At 37.6% G+C, this 27,820-nt stretch overlaps 3 long non-coding RNA genes and 1 pseudogene across 4 annotated transcripts; 2 read left to right on the forward strand and 2 right to left on the reverse strand.

Moving 5' to 3' along the window:
- Positions 1-1,888: 1,888 nt before the first annotated feature.
- Positions 1,889-4,689, reverse strand: LOC110041330 (uncharacterized). Of its 2 annotated transcripts, none has more exons than XR_016202540.1 (4): positions 4,586-4,689; positions 3,750-3,905; positions 2,692-2,760; positions 1,889-2,084 (listed from the first exon to the last, which is right to left on the reverse strand). It is a non-coding gene; the product is annotated as an uncharacterized LOC110041330 (long non-coding RNA). The 2 variants fall into 2 exon arrangements; XR_016202541.1 differs by having other exon boundaries at positions 2,688-2,760; positions 4,586-4,661.
- A 1,040-nt stretch (positions 4,690-5,729) lies between these two features.
- On the forward strand, positions 5,730-9,117 carry LOC149102009 (uncharacterized; annotated as a pseudogene).
- Positions 9,118-14,074: 4,957 nt separating this feature from the next.
- Positions 14,075-15,627, reverse strand: LOC149102010 (uncharacterized). The gene is made up of 3 exons (XR_016202357.1): positions 15,546-15,627; positions 14,868-14,936; positions 14,075-14,269 (listed from the first exon to the last, which is right to left on the reverse strand). It is a non-coding gene; the product is annotated as an uncharacterized LOC149102010 (long non-coding RNA).
- Positions 15,628-21,872: 6,245 nt separating this feature from the next.
- LOC149102011 (uncharacterized) lies at positions 21,873-23,679 on the forward strand. The gene is made up of 3 exons (XR_016202295.1): positions 21,873-21,964; positions 22,839-22,976; positions 23,442-23,679. It is a non-coding gene; the product is annotated as an uncharacterized LOC149102011 (long non-coding RNA).
- The last annotated feature ends 4,141 nt before the right edge of the window (positions 23,680-27,820 follow it).

Here is a 27,820-nt window from a genome sequence, read left to right on the forward strand (position 1 = left end):
TTTTTCTTTTCTTTTCTTTTTCTCTAGGGTGACATGTTTTGGCATTACGGGCACTTAACTCCGTGATTCGGCAAATAAACTCACCAAGCAACACACAAACCGCGAGCTAAGAAACAGCCATTTCTTTGGTGGTGGTCGCCTTTGGAACAATCCAGTCCAGAAAATCAGTGCAACTAAAATCTCTCAATGTTAAGATAAGATAGGCTAAGACAACAACCTCCGCATTTAAGTTCAGTTCATTGTCATTCATATTTGACCTTAAAGTGCGGATATTGCTATGGCACCCCAAGGCCCTGTTAAGCGAACAGGTGATATTTTTTCGTGGGAAGGGCAGAGGAACAACTGAACAAGATTTCTTATTGCGGAATATCACTGAACAGGTTAACGAATGGCAAGCGACATTGTATCTGAACTCCGTAGATTTCGAGAAAGCTTTCGATTCCATCCACCGTGAAAGCCTATGGATCATTACGAAGAAGTATGGTATCCCAGAGAAGATACTGAGAATGGCAAAAACATTTTATGAAGATTCGAGTGTGCTGTAGAAGACCAAGAAGTAACGTGTGATCGGTTTGACGTACGAACTGGAGCCAAGTAAGGATACAACATGTCGGGATTCTCTTCTCCTCCCCAGGGCCACAACTGGTAAGGTCCAACAAAGCAATTCAATGTGCCCAGAGTCACGCATAAATAAACAGTTCGCCTAACAGAGGCGAACAAAAGCCATCTGTTCCACAAAGCTCTCGCTCAGGCATGATTCTCGTCTCCACATTTATAACGATAAAAACATGACACGGCTACGTAGAAATATCACAATTGATACGTAACAAAGTTGAAATTTGCTCATTTAGGCCCCATTCCGACTACGCCGGAGAAATTTGAAAATGGTGCTTTCCATCTGAAAACGCATCAAATGTTTTCCGTGCAGACTACACCGGATAAATTTAAAAACGCAACAATCACCGGTCATTTTGGATTTGTGTTTGAGGAAAACTCGGCCAGGGAAATCACATGATTATCGTGACCGCATCGTTTCCGATGAGCTCCGTTTTCAGAGTGTTTTCCGTCCGCTCTAAAACACAAAGCCTCCGGTTTGAAGAGCATTTTCGAAAAGCTCCGTTTTCGTGACGGATTCGTGTGGGGGGTAGGCCTAGCCGTAGAAATAAAGCTGCGTTTTCAAATTTCTCCGGCGTAGTGTGGACGCTGTCTGAAATACGCCGGAGGAATTAAGAAACGCAACAATCACCGGTCATTTTGGATTTGTGTTTGAGGAAAACTCGGTCAGGGAAATCACATGATTATCGCGATGGCATCGTTTTTGAAAAGCTCGATTTTCAAAATGTTTTCTGTTCACAAGAAAACGAAAAACAGACGTTTTCAAATTCCTCCGGTTTAAAGAGCGTTTTCGAAAAGCTCCGTACGTTTTTTTTTTTGGTGACGGATTAGTGTGGACGGTGAGCCTAACCGTGGAAATAAAGCTGCGTTTTCAAATTCCTCCAACGTAGTGTGGACGCTGCAGTCCTAATGTTATTTATCTCCTCGGAGGTCACGTGTCTTATTTGCATTATAATGAAAGCAAACATGGCGGCTATCGTGATTTGCCATCCCTGCCCCTTATAACCGCCAACTGTATTTACTGCTATTAAAAATTATGAAAGTCTTAGGTGATTTGTTGTTTTAGAATTGGTACCTCTCAGGGGTGAAAAATTTTCAAGACACTTCAAAATTTCCCACGAGCACCCCCGTCTTTTTTTATGGGAGTCTCCCCAGGGAGTCAGACTACTAAAGGATAACATGTTATAAAGTGTAAAGCAGTTCATGGGGATCTTGTGTTTCATTATTACTGTCGGGTTTATAACCAAGAAATGTGTCAGCACAAGCAGGCCAGTCTTGTTCGTTTAACATTTAATGTGCTGATGTTTTACCTTACATTCCACTACCATTATTATATAAACTGAATTGAATATAGGTAACTTGTGTAACTGTATTGCTTGTTTTGTTATAAAAAACGGAATTAAAGTCTTGGTAGTGGGTATTTCTTTCTTTTCAAGTCGTCATTTCCATCAGAGCACACTCGATAAAGCCTGAGAAAGAGAAACATCAGGTATTACAACTCAGATATATATACTTTCTTAATGCTTGGTTTGATCTGATATATTGTTTTCTTTCCCGTACTTTGTGAAAATAAGCCCTTGGTGTAAAATCGGATTTATAGATTTTGCTTAACTGGTAGGAAATAGAGGTACGTATACAAAACCAAAATAGTAATGTTACAACGCTCAGACCCGCAAGATTGGAAGAGAAAGGTTAACTAGTTGCCGACAAAATTGGTAGGAAAAGGTGCAAATTTGAAAGAGAGCGCAAGAGCTTTGAGAATCGGTCGGCACACCAACACCCAAATATCCGACGAGGTAAACTCCTTACTTGATTTGAGAAAGGATTGCACTGGAAGTTGGTATTTTTTTTGTTGTACTCTGAAGACGTGAGGTCGTTGGCTCATTTAGTCGTTCGTTCACTCGCTCAATCCAGTGTGAAACTAGATAATGTTTTCTCTCCGCGTAAGTTTTATTCCATTGCCGTAAAAGGACAGGTTTTTCTCTTTGGTGACCTATTGTCGACTTAGTCAAAAAAAAACAACAACAACAACAAACAACAACAACAACAACAAAAAAAAAACAGGAAATTACCTGCCTTAGCTTCTCCACCGCCATGACTGCCACTATCATCGATCGTCATCGTCACCACTTCCAGAGCCTGAGACTAAAAATATTAGCAAGATACAATGAAAAAACCCGTATGAAGGACTAAGATTATCTCTTCTTGTACGTTGCTGAAGTAAATAAAATTCCACTACGATTAGTTTTCACTTAGATATATATATTTAGTATCACCCAACTAGTGGACTAATACAAATCCTGCATTTTGATTGGCTACGCTACTAGAGGACTATTAGTAATAGTCCTCGAGTAGCGAAATTGGCGCAATCGAGCGTGACGCTTTCTTTCGTTTTATTCCCAAATAAACATTTCTTTGACTTGCATTTACTAACTTTATTATTGCCTTTTCTGTCCGACTAGTTGGGTGATACTAAACTGTCCCCTTCGCCCTCAAGGGGCACGGGCCAATAGCCCATTCGGCTTCGCCTCATGGGCTATTGACCCGTAACCCTTGCGGGGTACGGGTCTAATTGCATTTTTTGATATATATATATATATATATATATATATATATATATATATATATATATATATATATATCAAAAAATGCTCGCAAACTTGTAATGTTTCATGATGGTAGCTATTTTCAGCATCGACAACCGATTGACTCTGGTCAATATTCTTTGTGCGTTGTTTGGTACAAAATTTTTTTAAATAAGATTTTGTTTATTTCGTAACTTTCAATTCCATTTAAAATCTCACAATATCAGTGACAAGTGACTGATAAAAAAAAAATTTTAGACTTTATCAGGCTCTTTCAAATTTCTTTGCAATCTTGTATTGTTTTGTGATGACAACTTTCTTTGAGAAAAAGTGGGTGCTTAACATTTCTGCGAAAAGACCTGTTTATATTATTTGGGTCAGATGTGAAGAGAGATCGACCCCTTTGATGGATAATACAGCATGTTAGCTATCAAGCAATCTGTTTGGAAAGGGACGGTTTGGAGACAGCTAGTGTGAGTTTGTGTCAAATGTGTGGTGAAAGCGCCTCGTGTACTTATTGAACTGAAAAACTCCAAAGAAATTACTTACAGGAGTTATCAACATACGCAGTACGACCAGGAGCACCAGGTTCTCCAGGAACGCCTCCACCACCGCCACCTCCGCCGCCGCCTCCACCACCACCAGGGCCACCGGCACCGCCGTCACCGCCATTACCTGGCCCCGGGATAGGGCTACAACCAAGCACTATGAAAATAAAACGATAGAACAAAAACTGCCCTTTTGATAGGCTTAATTCATCTCTTTGGACGCTGAAAATACATGCCACTCAGTCAAGATGAAAACTCGGTAAATAAAGGATGGGTGTTTGTTCCTACTCTAACTTGAATAAAGTAACTGACGTTTGAATGTCATTTTCACAGGACATTTTGTTTTACGAAAGAGATTTTAAACACGCGCTAAGTTACCTGTTCCGATAACGCTTTACACATTTTTCGAAGCACTAAGAACGATACTAAAATGAAATTTATTATGAAGTATATTAATTTAAAAACAACAAAACGCGCAAATTAGAATCCAGAACTGGTGGGTAGACATGAAAATTCAGCATCAGTCTCGCAGTAAAGCAGCTTTCTCAAAAAGTTTTGAAAAAATAGAAAAAATTCCGAAGAAAACGGACAAACTAGTGTTCTTGGAAACAACACCAGTTTTGATTAGCCGACTGTCATGTTATACGATTTGCCATCAAAATTGCCATCAGGTCTGAAGAATGGGGCCTAACCTTTTTAATTTCATTTTCGGTAGGCAATTACGAAGCGTTGTCCAACTGAAAAGGTGTATTATTAATTTGGTTAAAACTGTTGCGGAAGGCTGATGTTTTTCTTTAGGTCGTCTATTAAATCATTCGTTAATTACTTTTAACTAACCTTCCTGACACTTCATAACTCCCAGCACTAAGGTTACGACAAGCAAAAGTCTCATGGTGAATGCCGTTTGAGTTCCTTGCCTGTAGTAGACGAAATTTGTTTGACCAAGCCACTAGAAATTCAGTATTTATGTCGTTTCCCAGTTATATTTGCTTGCTGGAAGAATTGCTTCTTATTTATAGCCTTTTCCATCTATAGAAGCGCGTATATTTGCTAAGTGCCCCATGACTGGCAGTACTTGGACAAATAAACTCGCCCTCCATGTACCGAGTAATCTAGAAACAGTTTTTGCTTCAGCAGTGCTCGTCTTTTAAACTATCCATCTCAAAATGTCAGGCAGATGAAATCTTTCGGCAACGAATTTGCAGAGCTTGGATTATTTTTTAATGGTTAATATGTTAATATTTAGAGGCAAAACATTGGAGAAAATCGCAGTGAAATAAATATCTGCACGTTTCATAATGATGAGAGCAGATTAGCTAAATTTACCTGCAATATAGAAATATAGAGGTGGTGTGTAAATTGTAGTGTTCCGTGATATATTTCTGTAAAGCTGCTCTATATAAATATTGATATCTACGAAAGCCACCCACTCTTCAAAACACTTACATCTAATAGCTAGGACATATTCGTATTCTCAGTATTGGGCTGGAACTACAGCTTGCAATGGAGGCTCATGCGGGGGATTAAAACGAGGTTAATGTCATTTGCATTTGAAAAGACTCCTCGCGTTAGCCTCAGTTGAAAGCTAGTTGCGCTCGAATACCGAGAAATCGAAAAACGTCTTGTTGTCGAAAATATTGTTATTACGTCCCGGGCCCTAGAGTGCTCTAGCCGAGGAACGGTGATGGAGGATAATGAACACAACAACAACAACAACAGCAGGCTTCTATCCCCCATTCATTGAGTTTAGTATATAAACTATTTAAAAAAGAGATTGGGGTCTTGGCCACCTGAAATAACGAGCTAGTTTTACAATATATCAATACAAGTTTAGGTCGGTACTCATATACATGTAAAGAGAGAACTAAATAAACACCATTATTCTATCTCTTAGTTAATACGTGCGCTGTGGTTGGTCAATTTAGTGGGCCGTATTCTACTGTACTGCCCGCTAAAACTCTGAGCTGTTTTTGTTGTCAAAATGTTTCGTGAGTTATCACCAATTGTTCTTAACTTTTACAGCAAGTAAAAGTTTAAAACTTCCTTTTACGTTAAATTGCGTATTGAAACGTGCTACCGACTTACCGATTTCAAATTGACTCGTTGCATAAGAAATTTGAAGCCGTTCCGCGTGAATAGAAATCGTTCCCGTCCTGTCAGACACACAGGAGAGATGTAATAAAAATCTTATTAACTGAAAGTTAGGGATCCTCGTTTATTCCCCGCCGATTTATGGCCCAACGCTTGGGCCATTGTTACGCCGCAAAATATAACATCTTTTGACGCAAAATGTAACATTAACCCGATTCGTAAAAACTTTTGACGCAAAATGTAACACTTTCTTTGACGCGAATTGTAACAACTTTTTAACGCAAATTGTAATAACTTCTTTAACGCGAAATGTAACAACGCAAAATGTAACAACCTTTTGGATAGATTATTACTAGTACAGCTTAAGTTACATTTCCATTCACTGTGTTCGGGTGGCTAAAAGGACACAACAACCTTCAGCAAACCTTAAGCTGTTATCCTTTGGTGGTCTAAACCTTGTGAAGTATGTTTTTTTGATTCCTAGGTTAATTAAGTGCAGTTTATGTTACCATCGATACTAGTAGAAGAAAAGTGGGAAAGGGGAGCGAAGAATCACAAATTCCCAAGTTTTCAAAATTGCGAAAGCACAAGTTAAGCTGAAGCGGTTTTCAGATTAGGTGGTAATGGCATGAACGTAGTGAGTCTGCCTTGCCACTAACACTACATACACATAGGAGGAGTTTCCAACGGTTTATTTCTGAAACCTGCATAAGAATGGTTACTTAAACGACTCTCATTGCTTACTCTCATTTGCTTTCTGTTACTTGAAATGTACCGTTGCTTTTCCCATCATTAAACGAAACACACAAACAGAGTGACTGTTCAGTAAAGATAGCTAAAAGTGTTTAGTCGAAAATTAAATTGAATGAACCATTTAACAAGGGTCAGAGTGTTGTTCTACCGCTCTTCACATTACATTCTATTGGCTCTAAAGTATTTTAATTCGAGAAAAAAACGTCGACCTTTCGAAACCACAAGATCGTGCCTTCGGACATTTTGTGTACTTGTTGTTGTTTGCTTAGCGTTAGAAAATATCAACCTTAGAGTTCGCGCTCTAAGGTTACTTTTTTAAAGTAACGTAACTTTTCCAATTCAATTGGAGAAAATTTTAAGCAGGTCATGCGGCCAGTAGGTTTGTATAATTTGACTGACCGGGCTTGTTAAGCTTGACAAGAAAGTTAATATATCTGAATTTCCTTCTTTAAGTATTAAGATCAGAGTTGTTACATTTTGCATTGTTACATTTCGCGTTAAAGATGTTACATTTTGCGTTAAAAAGTTGTTGCAATTCGCGTTAAAGAAAGTTTCAGGTTTTGCGTCAAAATTTGTTACACTTTGCGTTAACGTTACATTTTGCGTCAGTTGTTACATTTTGCGGCATAACCATAAATCGACAGGGAAAAAACTGGGCCCGTAACTCACATTACGGACCTCAAACTCGGTTAGTAAGAGATATTACTAGAAGGATAATACAGTCAGGAAGTAGAATAAAGTGCAATGTAGAGCATGAAAATAGCAGTAACCTAAAGTATATATAGATATTATAAATGATAAAGACTGAAAAGAAATAAAGCCTGAAATAAAGATATGACAAAGACTGCATGACACCCATCTATCAGCCTCTGGTACGTACAACTACTCGCTGGCAAAATGGTTCGAAGAAAAATGAAAGCTGTTATCAACCAGCAAATATGGTATCAACGATATTTTTGGTTTTATTGACGAGATAAAAAACACTAGCCTCTAGCCTAACCATATCCTTGTCCTCTGTGTTGTGTCCGCATTATTCACTAATGTTCCTTTAAAAGAAACTATTGACATTCTCGTCAACAAAACTTTCGAGGGTGACTGGTTTAATAAGACGCATAGCAACTCCAAAAGCATCAACTGATCGAACCATTAGAAATCCCTACTACGAACCAGCTATTTCAATTAAACGGCGAATTGTATGAACAAACAAATGGTATAGCCATGGGCTCACCGCTGGGCGCACTATTCGCCAACGTACGTTTTCTTGTGCCTTATAGAAAACTAACTGGAACAAAAGAGCATGATCCCTTATTTTTATCGGAGATATGTTGATGACACTTTAGTCACAATACCCAACACAGAATCCGCGACACACTTCCTTCAAGTATTCAACAGCGTGCACCCTAGCTTGTTTGTTACTATTGGAGTTGGGGTTTCTATTGCGGTTCTCAAGACAGTCTTGACAAGATGTGGTGGCACTCTAACGACGGAAGTCTACAGAAAACCAACCGACACAGGACTTCTACTCCATTTCCAAAGCCACGTCGACAGCAGATACAAGAAAGGCCTAGTCAACACGATGGTTCACCGTTGTGTACCGTCTATCTTCCATTAAACAAAGATTTGCAAAAGAATGCGACAAGTTACGCACCATGTTTTGAAAGCTGTGCTATCCGAAAACATTGGTCGATTCCACCACAAATAAGTTCAGCCAGGAACCAGATAATAAAATTACGCACCGTGCCTTCAGCAGACCCATCCGTTTACATAGTATTGCCCTTTAAAGATCAGCGACCGATAGCCGATCGCGTACCAAAAGATATCTATTCTCTGGGAGCCAAGATCGATGTTGACGTAAAACCCGTCTTTACAAGCAGAAAACTGTCACAAAACTCTGAGTGTCAAGGAAAACAAACCCCCGATCGTCAACACTCATTACGTTGTACACTTATTTCAATGTGATTTGTTTGATGCAAATTATGTCGGGTTCACTCCCCGACACTTGCATCAAAGCATAAGTGAACACCGTTATTCAGCCATCGGGAAACACCTTGAATCACAGCATGGCAACAACAGAACAAAGTCTGACCACCGTTTCAAAGTTCTGAGGAAATGTATCAGCAAGTTTGATTGCTTAGTCTACGAGATGTTGTACATAAAGGACATCAAGACGCAAACCGACTCCATTCGCACCAAACTGGTCATATATTAGTGACTCTTTCGTGCATTTTATTTTCCTTATTGTGTTTCTTACCTTGGGAATTATACCCATAGGACCTGTAATATTATATATATTATTTCATAGTTGATACATTCGTATTACACTTATACTTTTTCACTTTTTAACTTGATAATGGCGTAACGTAGCGCCGAAACGTCGTTCGTTTTTTTAAACGTGTTTTAACAATCTTTTAGCGTTTATTCTTGATCAAGTCATTTTCTAAATCACTCCTGTCAGATATTAAATTATCAACTAATATACTATACTAAATAGAAAAACAAAAAAACAGACAAACAAAAAAATAAAACAGTACCACAAATGCAACAATTCAGCTGCTTTCAAGTATTCAAAATATTGATCTCAGTGTATGCTTTTATATTTTAAAAATAATTTCTATTTACAAGGCTAAAAAAAGGCTAAAACACCGAACGTTTTCGACACTAGGTCATCTTCCCGGTAAGTTTCTCTCTAAGAAAAAAACAATGTTGTTTAACTGCTGTTGTTTGATATTAAATAAAGTTAGAGCTAATCCTGGACTACACTTATTGTACTATGAGAGTCAATCAACACCAGTAAATATAACCCAGCCAATGTCAATGAAGATATCACCAGAAAACCAAGATCTGGCGGCTATCTTGAAGTTGTTTCATTTATTAGAGGGGTTTTCAGTTGAGTGTCCAAAGTAATCAGGCAATTACTTGAGTTTTGGTTTTGGTTTGACTACGGTGTGAGATTGGTCGAGTAGTGTAATTAGTAAGTAATTAGTTTGGTTTTGATTTTACCACAGCCAACTGAACATCGCTGTATTCGCAAATTACAAAAGCACGTCAATTAAGTAGAACTCGATCGCCGACCCAATCATCAAACCTCTTAGAGATATTTATCTTTAGCAATACATGCGAAAAAAACTAGTGGTCTTAACTGTTTTATTGTTACAACTTTGGAACGAAACTGTTTATGAATGATTAGACAAAGACAAACGATTTCAACAAAGATAATTCAAAATAAAAGTAAACTTCTGGCCTGAAGCGAGAATTTTTATGTTTCGTTTCTGAGGATTAAACTGAAATATCTTCGCCCAGTTGCAACTGACGTTCCTGAAGGTCTAAAGGGGCTGTAGTCAGACGATTTTAGTTCGAGATCAACCAGTGATACTTTTGGGAAGGACCCAGCGTTGAAATTAATAGAATTAGTAAAATGATTAGTTTAAGAAATAAGCCACAATGTTTATCCAATGGCATCTTTTCCCAATGCCAAGGACTCGGGGGCCTACATAGACAGATGGCTCTGGGTAAAAGAATAAGAATAAAAATTTTATTTACAATAAAATTTTCGAAAAAAAAAAGCAAAAAGCAAGCGTGACGAAGAGTCTGCCCTTTTGTCGGAGATGATCAAGCTGCAGTGCAAGCTCCAGACAGCGTACAGCGATTCCCTAAGGAGCGAAATAGAAAGAGTAAAAACCAAGCTTTCAAAAATAGCAAGCGTTAAGACGCGTGGCACGATTATACGAAGCAGAGCGCGCTGGTATGAACATGGCGAGAAAAACAGTAAGTATTTCTACAATTTAGAAAAAGCAAACCAAAGGAAAAAACATATAACGGCCTTAAAAGTCAATGATCACGCAAAATTAACCGACCCGAGAGAGATTCTTGAAGAGGAAGAGCGCTTTTTTAAACAGATATATACATAAAAAAACACGAATCCGAACGGCTCGGAGTTTATCGAATTCTTTAATACGGAAAATGTATTGTCAGAAGAAACTGCAAAAATTTGCGTAGGCATGATGTCTATCGATGAATGTAAATGGGCGCTTATGAAGATGGAAAGCAATAAAACACCAGGTACAGATGGCCTCACTTCAGAGTTCTATCACTTTTTTTGGAACGCTGTTGGTAAATTCATGGTGGAAAGTTTTAATTATGCATTTCAACACGGATCACTTTCTATCTCTCAACGACAAGGTATTATTTCTTTAATCCCAAAAAAGAACAAGAACGCGGAATATTCAACAAATTGGAGACCAGTTTCGCTACTTAATGTTGACTACAAAATTGCAACCAAAACTATCGCTCTTCGCTTGGAAAAGATCTTGCCAAGCGTAATACATCCTTGTCAGTCTGGCTACGTAAAGGGTAGATTCATTGGAGAAAGTATCAGACTAATAGCAGACACAATGGACTTCACTGCAATTAAAAATATACCAGGTATAGCTGTTTTCTTAGATTTCGAGAAAGCTTTTGATCCAATTGAATGGGACTTTATCCAAAAATGCCTTGAGTCTTTCAACTTTGGACCAAATCTCCGGCAATGGATCAGCGTGTTCTATAAAGACATCTCTAGTTGGGTCATTAACAATGGCGTTGCCTCTAAACACTTCTACTTAGAACGCAGTGTCCGTCAGGGTTGTCCCCTTTCAGGCATACTCTTTGTTATCGCTATGGAGCTTCTTGCCCAAAGTATAAAACGGTCAAAAGACATCAAGGGCATACATGTCCAGGGAAATGAAGAGGTCAAGCTCACACAGTATGCTGACGACACAACTGCCCTTCTTGCTGATGTCCAGTCAGTTTCTAATTTATTTGACTTACTCTCACTATTTGAAAAGTGCTCTGGCCTAAAAATAAATCAGGCAAAATCAAGAATGCTATGGCTTGGCTCCATGCGCCATAGGAAAGACGCAATTTGCAACCTCCAAATCAGCGATGATCCCGTTTACGCGCTCGGTGTGCATTTTACCTATAATGTTGAATTGTCTCATAAGAAAAATTTCTTTGAAAAATTAGGGTCCCTAAAGAAAACCTTAAGTGTCTGGTCCCGAAGAGACTTATCTATATACGGTAGAATAAATATTGTTAAAACTTTAGCCCTCTCCAAACTTGTATTCATCTCCAGTGTTATGGAGACTCCAAAAACTTTGCAACAAAGGTCAATGAAATAGTGTTCGATTTTATCTGGAAGCAAAAACCCGCCAAAATAAAAAAGACAACCCTCGTCAAGAAGAAATCGGATGGCGGTCTTGGCATGAAAGATTTTGTACTTTTCGATAAGGCTTTGAAACTAACTTGGGTAAAACGGCTGTGCTCAGACTCAGATGCACCGTGGAAGTATATTCCAAAATCGTTTCTCTCTACTGTCGGCGGTACTGAGATCTTTTAATGTAATTATGACTACAACTTTCTTGATCTTAATGGCCATCTTCCTGAATTTTACAAACAAATTATTCATCATTGGCAAGAAATCGTGTCTACGACACCTCACAGCAAGACCGAGATACTGTCTCAGACAATCTGGAACAACAAATTCTTTTCCGATTGACAAAAAAATGGTATATCTACCTCATTGGCACCGAGCAGGTATAAAGCAAATTTCAGACCTTTTTGACGAGCATGAAAATTGCTTCCTGCCTTTCCTTTCCTTGCGCAATAAATACATGCTAAATTGCAACTTTTTACAATGTTATAGTCTTTTATCTGCGATCCCTCTAAGTTGGAAGAAGCTCCTTCACATTAATTCTGGCGACTCTACTACACCCCCGCCGCCAATCTGTACTATAACGTGCAAGATGTTATACGACAAACTGTTAACCTTAGAAAATCTTCCTCCTCCCACTTCAGAAAAAAAACTCTTATCATACGGCATCGCAAAAGAGAATCTAAATAAAATTTATCTTCTGCCTTTCACAGCCACAAAAGAAGTTAAATTGGCAATGTTTCAGCACAAAATTATACACATTTTAGCCACGAACAGTATATTATACAAAATGAATAAGGTTGCCTCCCCATCCTGCCCTTTCTGTCCCTCTGATAGTCAAAACATACGTCATTTGTTTATTAGCTGTCCGCAAGCGTCTTCCTTTTGGTATAAGTTCCAACGTTGGTATTCTACCGTAAGTAACGCGAGTTTACTTCTCTCCGAGCCAGAGGTATTATTTGGAATTACTCGTCCTTGTACTCACCGTTTGACCCTCAACCACCTCATAATACTAGGCAAATACTTTCTTTATATCAACGCTCTAAATAATACTATGTTCGTTTTCAGCGACTTCATCTCATTAGCGCAGGATAAAATCGAGATAGAAAAATATATTGCTGCCACGTTGAATGGCGAAAGGGAATTTCAACAGAAGTGGAAATTCCTTCTTACCATTTAAGGCGTTTCCCTTAGTAATTAGTTGCAAGGTCTTTGTTTCTCTTTTGTTTGTTTGTTGTTGTTGTTGTTGTTTTCTATAATTAAGTAATTACATTGTATTGTAACTCCTTAAGTAACGTAATGTGTAAGTCATAATAAGCAATTAATGTGTATTGTAAGTAAGTAACGTAATGCCAAGTATTGTAAATAGGTGTTTTTTTATGTATTGTAAGTGACGTTTGTAAGACAGTAAAAGCATTAGAAATAATAATAATAATAATAATAATAATGATGATGATGATGATAATAACAATAATGTAGTGTATTGTAAGTAGGTTAGTTATTGTTGTGAGTAGAGTAAGGCAATGTAAGTAATTATGTGTTTAGCAATAAAAAAAAAAAAAAAAAATAAGTAAATAAATAAATAGGATGGAAAAAAAAAAAAAGAAAAAAAGAAAAACGATTGTTCGTTGGGTGCAGGGCTAAAGATACACCGCTCTAAACACTTTCAATTTCATGTAGTGCACCTTGTGGGGCGCTGGTGAATGGCGGCGAGTTGTGTATGTATTGGTCTTCAAGTGATTTCCGATCTCATCATACGGAAATAAATTATGATATTCGTTAGGATGTTTTCTGTTTACAAGAAAACGAAAAACAGACGTTTTCAAATTCCTTTTTTGGTGACGGATTAGTGTGGACGGTGAACCTAACCGTGGAAATAAAGCTACGTTATCAACTTCCTCCGGCGTAGTGTGGACGCTGCAGTCTTAATGTTATTTATCTCCTCGGAGGTCACGTGCCTTATTTACATTATAATGAAAGCAAACATGGCGGCTATCGTGATTTGCCATCCCTGCCCCCTATAATCGCCAACTGTATTTACTGCTATTAAAAATTATGAAAGTCTTAGGTAATTTGTTGTTTTAGAATTGGTACCTCTCAGGGGTGAAAAATTTTTAAGACACTTTTCAAAATTTCCCCCGAGCATCCCCGTCCTTTTTTATGGGAGTCACCCGTGGGACTCAGACTACTAAAGGATAACATGTTATAAAGTGTAAAGCAGTTCAGGAGGATCTTGTGTTTCATTATTACTGTCGGGTTTATAACCAGGAAATGTGTCAGCACAAGCAGGCCAGTCATGTTTGTTTAACATTTAATGTGCTAATGTTTTACATTACATTCCACTACCATTATTATATAAATTGAACTGAATATCGGTAACTTGTGTAACTGTAGTGCTTTTTCTTGTTAAAGAAAAGGAATTAAAGGCTTAGTAGTGGGTATTTCATTCTTGTCCAGTCGTCATTTCATCAAAGCATACTCGGTAAAGTCTGAGAAAGATAAACATTAGGATTAGAATTTAGATAAATATATTTTCTTAATGCTTGGTTTGATCTGATACTTCTTCTTTCCGCTACTTTGTGGAAATAGGCTACGGCTATTTTGTGTAAATTCGGATTTATAGATTTTGCTTTACTGGTATTAAATAGAGGTATACAACACCATAATATTGTTGTTACAACGTTCAGACCCGCAAGATTGGAAGAGAAAGGTTATTTGCTTGCCGACAAAATTGGAAGGAAGAGGTACAAATTTGAAAGTAAAATACGGTGTGTAAAACTTTTCATTCTGAGAGAAACCGCAAGAGCTTTGAGAATCGGTTGGCACACCAACACCCAGATATCCCAGGAGGTAATTTATTCCTTGATTTGAGAAAGGATTGCACTGGAAGTTGGTATTTTTTCTATCATACTCTGAAGACGTGAGGTCGTTGGCTCATTTAGTCGTTCGTTCACTCGCTCAATCCAGTGTCAAACTAGCTAATTTTTTCTCTCCGCGTAGGTTTTATTCCATTGCCGTAAAAGGACGGGTTTTTCTCTTTGGTAACCTATTGTCGACTTACGTCAATAAAAGCAGGAAGTTACTTGCCTTAGCTTCTTCATCGCCATCACAGCCACCATCATCGATCGCCATCGTCACCACTTCCAGAGCCTGGGACTAAAAGAATTAGCAAGATGCAATGAAAAAACCCGTTTGAAGGACTGAGATTATCTCTTAGTGTACATTGCCGAAGTAAATACACTTCCACCACGATTAGTTTTCAGTTATATATATCAAAACAAATGCTCGCAAACTTGTAATGTTTCATGATGGTAGCTATTTTAAACATCGAGAACTGACTGAGTTTGGTGAAAATATTCTTTGTGCGCTGTTTGGTACAAACACTTTTTAAATAAAATTTTGTATGTTTTGTAACATTCAATTCCATTTAAAATCTGACTCAAAAAATTAGTGACACAAGCGACTAATACAAAAAGCAAAGTTCAGACCTTCAAATTTCTTTCCGATCTTGTATTGTTTTGTAATGTAAACTTGTTTTGAAAAAAAGCGACTGCTTAACATTTCTGCAAAAAGACCTGGTTATATTATTTGAGTCAGATGTGAGGAGAGATCGACCTCTTCGATGGATAATACAGCATTTTAGCTATCAAACAATCTGTTTACAATGGGACAGTTTGGAAAGAGCTAGTGTGAGTTTGTGTCAAATGTGGGGTGAAAGCGCCTAGTGTACTTATTGAACTGAAAATCTACAAGTAAATTACTTACAGGAGTTATCAACAGACCCAGTGCGACAGCCAGGAGTACCTGGAGCACCAGCGCCGCCATCGCCGCCGCCACCGCCGCCTCCGCCACCGCCGCCACCACAACCAGGAGCACCAGGTTCTCCGGGAACGCCACCACCGCCGCCACCTCCGCCACCTCCACCACCACCAGGTGGCCTCGGCCCCGGGAGATTGGGGTTACAGCCAAACACTATGAAAATAAAACGATAGAGTAAAAACTGCCCCTTTGAAAGGCTAAAGCCATGTCTTTGGGCGCTGAAAATACACGCCACCTAGTCAAGATGAAAACTTCTCGACTCGCAAATAAAGGATAGGTGTTTGTTCGTACTCTAACTTGAATAAAGTAAATGACGTTTGACTATCATTTTCACAGGAGATTTTGTTTTACGAAAGAGATTTGAAACACGCGCTAATTTACCTGTTCCGATAGCGCTTTACACATTGTTCCAAGCACTAAAAACGATATTAAATTGAAATTTATTATGAAATATATTAATTTAAAAACAACAAAACGCGCAAGTTAGCATCTAGAACTGGTAAGTAGACATGAAAAACTCAGCATTAGTCTCCCAGTAAAGCAGCTTTCTCAATAAGTTTTGAAATAATAGAAAAAATTCCGAAGAAAACGAACAAACTAGTGTTCTTGGGAACAACACCAGTTTTGATTAGCCGCCTGTCACGTTATACTATTTGCCATCAAAAAAAGTCTGAAGAATGGGGCCCAACTTCATTTTCGGTAGGCAATTATGAAGCGTTGTCCAACTGAAAAGGTGTATTATTAATTTGGTTAAAACGGTTGCGGAAGGCTGATGTTTTTCTCCTGATCGTCTATCAAATCATTCTTTAAGTACTTTAAACTAACCTTCCTGGCACTTCATAATTCCCAGCACCAAGGCTATGACAAGCAAAAGTCTCATGGTGGATGCTGTTTGAGTTCCTAGCTTGTAGTAGACGAAATTTGTTTGACCAAGCCACTGGGAATTCAGTATTTATGTCGTTTCCCAGTTATATTTGCTTGCTGGAAGAATTGCTTGTTATTTATAGCCTTTTTCCTTTATAGAAGCGCGTATATTTGCTAAGTGCGCCATGACTGGCAGTACTTGGACAAATAAACTCGCCTTCCATGTACCGAGTAATCTAGAAACAGTTTTTGCTTCAGCAGCGCTCGTCTTTTAAACTATCCATCTCAAAATGTCAACGAATTTGCAGATCATGGATTATTTTTTAATAGTTAATATATTAATATTTAAAGGAAAAACATTGGAGAAAATCGCAGTGAAATAAACATCTACACGTTTCATAGTAATGAGAGCAGAATAGCTAAATTTAACTGCAATATAGAAAGAAAGAAGTAGTGTGTAAATGGTGGTGTATAGTAATATATTTCTGTCAACCTGCTCTATATACAGATTGATATCTACGAAAGCCACCCACTCTTCAAAACACTGACATCTAATTGCTAGGACATATTCGTATTCTCAGTATTGGGCTGAAACTACAACTTGCAATGGAGGCTCATTTGAAAAGACTCCTCTCGTTAGCTTCAGTTGCAAGCTAGTTGCACTCGAATACCGAGAAATCGAAAATCGTCTTGTTGTCGAAAATATTGTTATGACGTCCTAGGCCCTAGGGTGCTCTAGCCGAGAGACGGTGATGGAGGATAAAGAACACAACAACAACAGTAACAACAACAACGACAGCAGCAGCAGGCTTCAATCTCCCATTCAGTATATTAGTGTATAAATTATTTAAAAAAGAGATGGGGTCTGGCTACCTGAAATAACGAGAGAGTTAAAGAAAACAGGTAGCCAGTTTTACAACATATAAATGCAAGTTTAGGTCAGCACTCATATACATGTATTGTGAGAGCTAAATAAATACAGTATATCTTTCAGTTACTACGCGCACTGTGATTGGTCAATTTAGCGGGCCGTATTCTACTGTACGGCCCGCTAAAATTTAGAACTGTTTTTGTTGCCAAAATGTCTCGTGATTTATCACCAAGTGTTCTTAACTTTTACAGCAAGTAAAAGTTTGAAACTTCCTTGTACGTTTAACTGTGTATTAACACGTGGTAACGACTTAACACTGTGACGATTTCAAATTGACTCGTTGCATCAGGAATTGGAAGCCGTTCCGCGTGAATAGAAATCGTTCCCGTCCTGTCAGACTCACAGGAGAGATAGAATAAATATCATTCAAGCCTCGTCTTCTCAGTCCGTGCTGTAAGTTACGGATCCTCGTTTTCTCCCCCGTTTGATCTATGCTCCCCGCGCTTCGCGCTTGGGGCATCGTTACGCCGCAAAATGTAACAACTGACGCAAAATGTAGCATTAACGCAAAATGTAACAACTTTTGACGCAAAACGTAACAATTTCTTTAACGCGAATTGTAATAACTTTTTAACGCAAAATGTAACAACTTCTTTAACGCGAAATCTAACAACGCAAAATGTAACAACTCTGGTCTTAATATATAAAGAAAGAAATTCAGATATATTAACCTAACAAACCCTGTCAGTCAAATTGTACAAACCTACTGGCCACATTACCTGCTTAAAATTTTCTCCAGTTGAATTGGAAAAGCTACGTTACTTTAAAAGATATCAACCTTAGAGTCCGAGCTCTAAGGTTGATATCTTCCAACGCTAAGCAAACAACAACAAATACACAAAATGTCCGAACGCGCGATCACATGCCTGTCCACTACCTGTGCACAAAAAGACATTTAGTGGTCGCCTGCGGGAAGTGGTCGCTTACGAGAAGTGGCCGCTAGGAAAGAGTTGGCGGTGTTAGATAAAATCGTTTGGTTTCGAAAGGTCGGCGTTTTTTGTTGAATTGAAATACTTTAGAGGGAATAGAATGTAGTGTTAAGAACAACGCTCTTATCCTTGTTTAATGGTTAATTCAATTTAATTTTCCACTAAACTCTTTTAGCTTTCTAGCTATCTTTACTGAACAGTGACTCTGTTTGCGTGTTTGCTTAATGATAGGAAAAGCAACAGTATATTGTAAGTAACAGAGAGCAAATGAGAGGAAGCAGTGGGAGTTGTTTAAGTAACCATTCTTATACAGGTTTCAGAGATAAACCTTTCGAAACTCCTCCTGTGTGTATGTAGTGTTAGTGGAAAGGAACACTACATTTATGTCATTACCACCTAATCTGAAAACCGCTTCAGCTTAACTTGTGCTCTCGCAATTCTGAAAACTTGGAAAACTTGCGATTCTTCGCTCCCCTTTCCCGCTTTTCTTCTACTAGTATCAATGATAATATAAACAGCTCTTTATTAATCTAGGAAGCCGAAAGAAAACATACTTCATAAGATTTAGACCGTCAAAGGATAACAGCTAAAAGTGTGCTGAAGGTTGCTGTGACTAAGTTTAGCCACCCGTACACAGTAAATAGAAATGACATTTTCGCGTTAAAGAAGTTGTTGCATTTTGCGTTAAAAAGTTGTTACAATTCAATTTAACTTCTTGATCAATTCATTTCTAAATCTGTCCTGGTAGATATTAAATTACCAACTAATATACTAAATAGAAAACAAAACAAAACAAAACAAAAAAACAGTACTACAAATGTAACAATTCAGCTGCTTTCAAGTATTCAAAATATTGATCTCAGTGTATGTTTTTATTTCTTAAAAATAATTTCTATTTACAAGGCTAAAAAAGTTAAAAAGTAAAACACACCGAACGTTTTCGACACACAACTTTCGCTCAATGTTGTTTAACTGTTGTTGTTTGATATTAAATAAAGTTAGAGCTAATCCTGGACTACATTTATTGTGCTTTGAGAGTCAATCAACACCAGTAAGTAAATATAACCCAGCCAATATCAATGAAGATATCACCAGAAAACCAAGATCTGGCGGCTATCTTGAAGTTGTTTTTTTTATTAACGTTAGCAGAGGGGTTTTCAGTTGAGTGTCCAAAGTAATCAGGCAATTACTTGGGTTTTGGTTCTGGTTTGACTACGGTGTGAGATTGACCGAGTAGTCTAATTAGTAAGTAATTGGTTTGGTTTTGGTTTTACGAGAGCCAATTCAGTGAACATCGCTGTATTCGCAAATTACAAAAGCACGTCAATTTAGTAGAACTCGATCCCCGACCCAATTATCAAACCTCCCAGAGATATTCATCTGTAAACAACACATGCGAAAAACTAGTGGTGTTGGCTGTTTTATTGTTACAACTTTGGAACGAAAACTGTATATGAATGATTAGACAAAGACAAGCGATTTCAACAAAGACAATTCAAAATAAAAGTAAACTTCTGGCCTGAAGCGAGAATTTTTATGTTTCGTTTCGGAGGATTACACTGAAAAATCTTCGCCCAGTTGCAACTGACGTTCCTGAAGGTCTAAAGGGCTGTAATCAGACGATTTTAGTTCGAGATCAACAAGTGATACTTTTAGGAAGGACCCAGCGTTGAAATTAATAGGATTAGTAAAATTATTAGTTAAGAAATAAGCCACAATGTTTATCCAAGTACATCTTTTCCCCATGCCAAGGACTCGGGGGCCTACATAGACAGAGGGTTCTGGGTAAAAGTATGAGGAAAAAGATTGTTCGTTGGGTGCAGGGCTAAAGATACACCGCTCTAAACACTTTCAATTTCATGTAGGGCACCTTGTAGGACGCTGGTGGATGGAGGCGAGTTGTGTATGTATTGGTCTTCGAGTGATTTTCGATCTCATCATACGGAAATAAATTATGATATTCGTTAGGAGTTAATATGTTTTGAGGATTACTAGGCGCTCTAAATCTCTAAGCATCATTTATGAAGAATATTTACTCAGATGAACTGTACTAACAACTCGAAATGTAATCTTAAGTAGCTATATTAGTGTTGAAAGTAGTATAATGCAGCATAGTGTCATAAATAATGTAAAGTAGCTATGTTAGTATCGTAAATAGTGTAAAGTAGCTGTATAAGTATTGTAATTTGTGTTGAGTAGATTTGTTGTGTTCTAAGTTGTGTAAGGAGGTGTATTGTAATGTCCATTGCAAGTTATGCAAGGAGCTGTACTTTATAAAAATAAAAGTTTAAAATTATTATCAAAAAAACCCTTAAATTGAGTACTTTGGCAAAAGTACCACTTTAGGAGAAACCTTATGCGGAGGAAGCCAACATCCTATTATGTTCTGTAGCTAGTCACGTGAAATTTCCTAGAGCATCTAAAGGGCAAGATAGGGCAAGATATTAACTACACACAAACTAACTCGGAGGATAAAAAATAGTAAAATGACATAATTAACAGAAAACTTCGTTATTTTTTCGGAAATAAAGTTACAAGTAAAATGCAGGTTTAGGATGCGCTATAAATAAAGTGCTAATACGATACTTGACTCCCGTGATGCCCTGCGTCTGATATTGAATACAAATGAATGATTTAATGAGGCACAATACCGGTGGAGAGATTATGACAAATGGGTGTAAAGAGTTTTAGTATCACTGGCACTGCAGCTAAAGCTGTGTCAGAGTAGTTTAAAGAACGTCGAGGGTAAGGAAACTCCGAGTTTATTTGGGGAATTACGGGTAACAAAACAAGCTGCTAAAAATGAATTTGTAATAGGCCATATTTGCATTTCGGTATTTTACTGGAAGTAACTTGTAAAGGAGGCTCATGCGGAGGAATATTATTCAAAATATATCGATATCATTTGCATCTTAAATTCTGCTCGCATTAGCCTCGGTTCCAGTCCAATAACGAGAATACAAACATGTTGTATTGAGAGTTGCATATGCGTAATTGAGGACATAGCGTATCAGTGTTGAATTGATTTTCGGTCATGTCAGACTGAAAATAGATCTACAGATATCAGTTAAGATATCCGGCATTCAAGTCGGAAATTTTTCCCACAGTTTAATGAACTCTTTTTCATTCCAAAGGTGCAAGAATTAAAAAGCGTTTGAAGATTATCAAAATTCGCCACTTGAGAGATTTTGCTTGCCAGCCATTTTGAAGTGGATTGTTCAAGAGATGAGCACCTAAAATCTAAGAGAGTTTGTAAGTTCATATATGTCAGGAGGATAAAGGTTCTGTTTTGGGATTGTCAGGCAAAAAAACCATCATTAGGCAACACGTTATGAGGTGGTCAATCCCTCGTCAAGTGTAAAATACTCGACACCACATTTCCACAAAAGAAAAAAGCTATAAAAAGCGGAAACATTTATCCGAACAAGCCTATATAGCTGAGAGTCTATAAATAAAACAATATCTCTCCGAGCAAGCCAATACAACCTAGTGAGCACATAAATAAGCAGCATCCGGTGTGTTCCATCCATAGTCCACAGTTCTCTTTGTGCAGTTTTAGAAGTTGGAAACTCAAACACTGTTCACCATGAGACTTTGGCTTGTCCTTGCTGTCGTGTTACTGATCATTCAGTGTCAAAAAGGTTAGTTGACGGTACTTTTAAGTTAAGCGTTTTTCTTAATCAGCCTTAGATTGACGAATTGACAACACACCTGTTCTTTCAAACCCCAATTTCAAATTAACCAGAAAAACTTGATCAAACTTAAGGCTAAGGACTATAGTTTTCCGATTTGTCTCTCGTAGCAGTTTGATGAAAAGTAGACTAGAACAATAATTGATCGATGGCGAAGGAAATGGGGCAGTTTAGAACGAGGCAAAAATTTCAAGTGAAAATGGTTGTTCAAAGCTCTTTGCACTCAAGGCGGAAAGCCTTTCTTCATTCACTTTGAAATAAAGATAAAATTCGATATGATATTATTCGGGTATTTCCTATGAGATTAAGTGACATTGAGTAAAATCTCTTCAATTTCCCGATGTAGAAAATTTCATTACAAGTTAGGACAGGACTGATTGCCTGGGGAGTTTAAAAGATTAAGAAAGTTCAGGCTTAGTGGATTAGGCGATCTTGGCACTGATTTGATAAATAATAATAGGAGATGGCTAGTTACTGTCGAAAAAAAATGAAAATCATCACTGAAACGGCCAATTTTTCGTAAGGCGGAAACCCTTTTTCCATCCCACGGTGGTTATTCACTTTAGAAACATTAATGACAACCGGATTGATATCCGCTGGGTATTCCCTGAGGGATAACGGGGAAAAATATTTTAATGCAATCAGCTAGTCCTCAAAGCTGAAGAAAGCTGCCATTTTGAAACATTTTAAGATCACCATTATCTTTTTCAAGATACGGGAAATTTGTGTAAAAACAACTCTAGCTGAATTGATGTGTCGCGCTAGAACAAATAATCTGAGCTCTTGACCAGGGCTTTATTTATTCTATCGTCTTAATTTGTAGTGCTTAGCTGTGGCGGAGGTAATGGTAGTGGCGGCGACGGCGGCCAAGGTGGAGGTGGTGGTGGTGGGGAAGGCGGTGGTGGCGGTGGTGGAGGCGGAGGAGATGGCGGCGGCGGTGGCGACAAACCCCGAGTGGTTGGTAAGCAGTTTTCTCGCATGTTCTCCATATTAAGTGAAGCAAAACGGAAAATAGTTCACTAAGGAGGAATCCCGCCCCATGCATGCGATAGAACGGTACTATGTAATATTCTATAGCATTTACATTGAGAGAAAAACTAACATAACTTTGAAGAAAATTATTTGTAACAATGCAATGTTTGAAAAACTTTTAACAACAGGGACTATATTGAACTCGTATGTCTCAAAAAACATTGTTTTCATTTTTCCTCAAAGACAAATTAGTTTCTTATTCTTGCCTTCCCAATAAAAAACAGATGAAAGTGTGTTCTAAACTGATGCTGTACCGTTCATGACTTACTTTCATTTAAGGATGGGGAATTTGTGTACTCCAACCTGAGTTTTGTGTCTTCTCGTTGTTGTACTAAGAGAGATAAACTTAGCCCTTGATAACGGCCTTTTAAACTGTATTTTGTTTGCTTTCTAGGGCCAACCATCCCTGAAGGTTTAGTGCCAACAACTGAAGGAGGTAGCGGTTCTGGTGACGATGACAAATGAGGACTGAACAGGATTGAAGAATCAAGCCCTTGCTGCCTTTATTCTAACAAATAATCAATGAAGTTACATGAATTGCCGATATGGAGTTCAATTTTATGTAATAATCGTAGTGGTAGATTTACAAAGTAATGTAAAACGGAAAGGTAATAAAAGTTACAGGAACATGATCGGCTTGCTTGTCATAGCACATGTCCTTGCTCTATGCCTGAAACAACACACGTCCCACGGTCTCTTAGACAAACACTTCGCTAATGATGAAACAAGATCCCATGAACAGCTTTGCACTTTATGACATGTATGTCTGTAGTAATTAGAGAGGCTTTCAGAATCAACTCAAAAATTCATTGTGAGACCATTAATTAGATTAATTGCATTGACTTATACACTGAATCAAGTACAACAAAATTCTTGGAAGAAAGCCCACATAAGAACCAAGACATTGAAGCTCATTCTGTTAATTAAGTGTGGTTTCCTTGTCTCTCAAGTTTATGGTCAAGGTAGTACCATGAGACAAACATCTTAATGATCTTCCCATGAGAGAAATTAGGTTTTACCAAATAATTTATCGGCAAGCAACAGAAGCCTAGACAATACTGAGGAGAAAATCAAATTCTGGGTGTCTTACTGTCTGAGTAATGTGGAAGTTAAGAGGCCTTATTTCACGATAGAGCGTCTTCAGATGACTTCAGAGCAGCCATATTGGTGTTGGAAACAATAAAACGGTGGCCATGTTAATATACCAAACCAATCCTGCGTTAGTTGAACTCTTTTCTTTTGTTCCTATAAATTTGCATTGTTGCTGGCTACTCGAGTTAAATCATTCTACAGCCTCCATGCCTGGTTTTACAGAATAATCGTAATTAAGCACGTGACGTTTGCAAAGCAAATTTAAACATACAGTTTACTTCTGGTTTAACATAGCCCTGCCTTTTTTCCAGTATGTTATCAAAAAAATCTTCTAAATTTTCACTGGGCTATTTTAATTCATTTCGAGTTAAAACTAAACGTCTTTCGTAGTTATCAAGTCAAGATGCAAGCTTATTTTGTGTGGGAATCTCCGTGTTAACTAAGAAAGGATACGATGATTTATAACAATGTCTTGTCTTTCTGAATAACGTAGGAAAGAATACGAAATGCCACCAAAAAACACAGACGACAGTTCTGTTACATGATGAAGATTTTCAGTGGCTCCCCTGAAATCTGCCAATAAAATAAGGGCTCTATTTTCATCATCATAAAATTATACAGCTCTGCTGATTGAGCCCTATTTCGGGTTGAAACTACAAAATCGTGATCATGTGTACTAACTAAAGGCATCCGCGGTTGAGTGTCGATCGATGCTCTCGATCGATATTTTCGATCAACATCTTGATCAATACTCGATCGACATCCCCTCGATCGAAGCCCCCATGGGGAAAGATAATAAAGGATGTATGTATGTATGTATGTATGTATGTATGTATGTATGTATGTATGTATGTATGTATGTATGTATGTATGTATGTATGTATGTATGTATGTATGTATGTATGTATGTATGTATGTATCGATACACGGCCGACACGCAATCGACTCTTGATAAACAGTCGGTTGCTAGTCGGTCGAGCGTCGACCGACTCATATGAATTGATGGAAAATTTGTTTGACTGTCGACTGTTGAGGATATCAAGGTTCTTATCTATAGAGAAGGATTCTATGTTTCCATAGATATTTTGAATTGACAATCTACCTCGAATCAATGGCGCAACTCTTTTACAGTAATTAATTCTCCTTGTTTTTCGGATAAACCAAGGAAAACAGCTCAGCATTCACACAATTTTTTATTCAAAGAAGGCAAATGCCCAAATAATTTAACTAACCTTTTATTTCTTTATTCTGCTAGGTGAAAAATCGCAATACGCTTGGTCTAAACAGGGGTCTGAAAAGAAATTGTTCAAATCTTTAATAAGTTAGTCCGAACTATAAAAGCCTATTTCCATAGGAACTTTGTTATGGAAAGTTTTCTTGCTGTGAATTTTCTCGGAGCACGAAAAAAACAAAAACAAAAACAAAAAAACAGACCCTCTTAATGCTTGGTTTGATCTGGTATATTGTTAAATGTGAAAGTAAAACACGGTATACAGTATGAGAAACGGAAGGGCACACTAACAACCAAATATGAAAGAGGGTAAGCTTGTTCCTTGATTTTAGAGAGGTTTGCAGGGCAAGTTGCTATTTTTCATTTATATTTTGAGGACGTTAACCCGTTAGCTCATTCAATCTTTCGTTCATCGCTTGTTCCACCGTCAAACTAGATGAAGTTTTGTTGCCAACGTAAGTTCTATTTCATTGCCAAAAAAAGGTTTTTCTTCTGTAGTGAGCTATTGTTGATTTGCGTCAATAAATAGCAGGAAATTACTTGCCTAAGCTTCTCCACCGCCATCACTGCCACCATCATCAATCGTCATCATCACCATCCTCAGGGCCTGGGACTAAAAATTTAGGAAGAAACAAGAAAAAAAATAAACGTATGAAGGTCTGAACTTATTTCCTCTTGTACGTTGCTTAAGTAAATACAATTTCGCCACAATTTTACAAATATATGAAAAATGTTCGCAATCTTTTAATGTTTCATGATAGTTGCTATTTTTATCATCGAAAACTGAGTGACTCTGGTGAAAAAATTCTTTGCATTTTTTAAATGAGTTTGTTTGTTTCGATACAAACGGCTAATAAGAAAAGAAAAGTGTAGACTTTCTCATGTTTCTTGAAGTTTGTTCCGACATATGGTATTGTTTTGTAATGACAAGTTTCTTTGCTAAAAAGTGAGTGCTCAACATTTCTGTGAAAACGAGGAAGCCAACATCATATTATGCTCTGTAGCTAGACACTTAGAACTGCTTTAGAGCATCTAAAGGGCAGGATTGGGAAGATATTAGGTAAACACAATGCAAGCTAACTCTGACAATAAAAAATAGTAAAATGATTTAATTATCAGACAACTACTTTTTTTAAATAAAGTTACAAGTAAAATACGATCTAACACAAAGAATGCGCTACAAATATAGTCCTTATATGACACCTGACTCCCGTGATGCCCTGCGTCTGATATTGAATACAACTGAATCATTTAATGAGGCTCAATACTGGTGAACCGATTATGACAAATGAGTATAGAAAGTTTTAATATCAGTGGCATTGTAGTTAAAACCGTGTTAGAGTATTTTAAAGAACGTCGAGGGTAAGGAAACTTCGAGTTTATTTGGGGAATTACGCGTAACAAAACAAGCTGCTAAAAATGAATTTGTAATAGGTCATATTCCCATTTCGGTATTTACTGGAAGTAACTTTTAAAGGGGGCTCACGCGGGGGAATATCATTAAAAATATATTAATATTATTTGCATCTTAAATTCTGCCCGCGTTAGCCCCTGTCCCATGGGAATGGCAGGGGAAGTGGAATATATAAAGTAAAGAGAATGGAAGACAGCTGATTTTAACCACAGTGAATAGTAAAACATTTAAATTAAGAATCAAAACTCCGAGTCATTGACAAATTTCGGTAGACTGGTTTTAGAACTGTAGCACTGAAGTTTAAAGCTTTTTAGGGTAGTTTAAAAGAAAGCTGTAAACATTTGATTTACTTTATTTAGTCCAGTTCCCTGACATGTTAGTTTGTTAGTTTTTTTTCCGAGTTCTGGTAACCTTTAATTAGTGCACCTGATATCTCCTTGTAACTTATCTAACACATTTCTGATGGGTAATATAAGTTTGTTGTTGTTGTTGTTGTTGGTAACGAAAGTGCGGGTTATTTTAGGGCTGTTTAAAAAACATTGAATTTTGCGCATAGGTAACTGCAAATATTGGGTATTGAAGTTAAACTATTTTCGGTAATGTCAGACTGAAAATAGATCTAGATATCAGTTAACGTAATGCGTTTTCTTCGCGTCGCTAGATGTTTTAATCCATCCCTTATCTGGAATTCTTGTACAAAATTCTTTCGATCGTTTTGGAACATTTACATTTTAGTCACTCCACTTTTTACTTTCAAAAGTGTAAGAATGAAACGGTTATCACCATAATGGGGTCATGTTTTGGATTGGTTGATAATATTGAGCTTCTTTTGTAGCTATGTCTTTGTGATTACATGGAAAATTAGGTGACTAAAATTAAGCTTGGAGGTCTAAATGCCCGATTGTGCCCTCAATCTACAAAGTGACATTTTCCCTGGCTATATTTGCCTTCTTAGCCCGGTCCTGAATTGCAGATCTGGACTTCTTCTTTGTGGATCCTCCCAAAGTACGCAACGAAGTTATATCAGAAATGTTTT

This window comes from Orbicella faveolata, unplaced genomic scaffold (assembly GCF_042242905.1).
Source record: "Orbicella faveolata isolate gen_17 unplaced genomic scaffold, um_ofav_v1 contig_36, whole genome shotgun sequence".
Classification (NCBI taxonomy): Eukaryota; Metazoa; Cnidaria; class Anthozoa; order Scleractinia; family Merulinidae; genus Orbicella; species Orbicella faveolata.